The sequence below is a fragment of the Amblyraja radiata genome, chromosome 28 (assembly GCF_010909765.2).
Source record: "Amblyraja radiata isolate CabotCenter1 chromosome 28, sAmbRad1.1.pri, whole genome shotgun sequence".
Taxonomy (NCBI): Eukaryota; Metazoa; Chordata; class Chondrichthyes; order Rajiformes; family Rajidae; genus Amblyraja; species Amblyraja radiata.
This window is the reverse complement of record NC_045983.1, coordinates 8,825,344-8,826,765: the sequence shown is the minus strand read 5'-3', so window position 1 is coordinate 8,826,765 and position 1,422 is coordinate 8,825,344.

Below are 1,422 nucleotides of genomic sequence, written 5' to 3'. Positions count from 1 at the left end.
TCCAATTAGTCCCACCGCATTCTCTTTCTCAACAATCCCTCAAACGTTTTCCATGCAGGTATTTAATTAATTCCCTCTGAAAGTTGTGTTCTTCATCCACTCCCAAGCTTCAAATCTCATATTTAGCTGAGTTCAGAGTTTAACTTAGTTTAGATACAACATGGCCCTTCAGCCCACTAGGTCCACACTGCCCATCGATCACCGGTTCACACTAGTTTATGTCATCCCACTTTCTCATCCACTCCCTACACACGAGGAGGAATTTGCAGAGGCCAATTAACCCGTATGTCTTTAGGAACGTGGGAGGAAACCGGAGCACCTGGGGGAAGCTCACGTGGTCACGGGGAGGACGTGCAAACTCCACAGATTGCACCCGAGGTCAGGATCGAACCTGGGTCTCTGGCGCTGTGAGAAAGCATCTCTACCCGCTTCCCCAAGGTCCTTTTGCCATTCACCTTAACAGAGAGAGGAGGTAGGTTTGAACGAGCAGTGAAATGTGGTCAGGGGGGGGTATAGATAGGATGAGGGAATCTCATTGACACGAATGATCCAAGGATGTTTAAGGAGGAACTGCAGATGCTGGAAAATCGAACGTAGACAAAAATGCTGGAGAAACTCAGCGGGTGCAGCAGCATCTATGGAGCGAAGGAAACAGGCAACGTTTCGGGTCGAAACCGTTGTCTAAGAAACCCAGTCTGAAGAAGGGTTTCGACCTGAAACGTTGCCTATTTCCTTTGCTCCATAGATGCTGCCTCACCCTCTGAGTTTCTCCAGCATTTTTGTCTACCAATGATCCGGGGATGATTGGGTTAACGCATGAGATGCGTTTGATGGCTCTGGACCTGTACTCAGGAGGTTGGAAGGATGAGGGGGTAATCTCACTGAAAACTGTTGGATAATTAAAGTCCTAGGTAGAGTGAACGTTTCCAGTAGTGGGAGAATCTAGGACCAGACTGTGCAGCCTCAGAATAAAGGGACATATCTTTAAAATGGAGACGAGGAGGAATTTCTTTAGCCAGAGGGTGGAATTCATTGCCGTAGATAGCAGTGGAGTCAAAGTCATTGGGTATTTTTTTAAATCTTGATTAGTAAGATGCCAAAGGTTACAGGGAGAAGGCAGGAGAATGGGGGTTGAGAGAGATCAGCAGTGATTAAATGGTGGAGCAGACTCAATGGGCCGAATGGCCTAATTCTGCTCCCATACCTTACAGAAGGGGATGGGGGTGGGACAGTGGGAGAATGGATGTGCATTGGGATCAGGGAGAGGGGGGGAAAGAGAAGAAAAAGAACAGAGTTGGATGTTAGCAAAATATAAGAGTAATATCCAGGTTAAAATAATACTAGAATAGAACCTGTTAGCCCTGGACCTAACCACTAGCCCCACTAAAGGTTAAGAGCGCTCTCATCACAGACGGCAGCCCT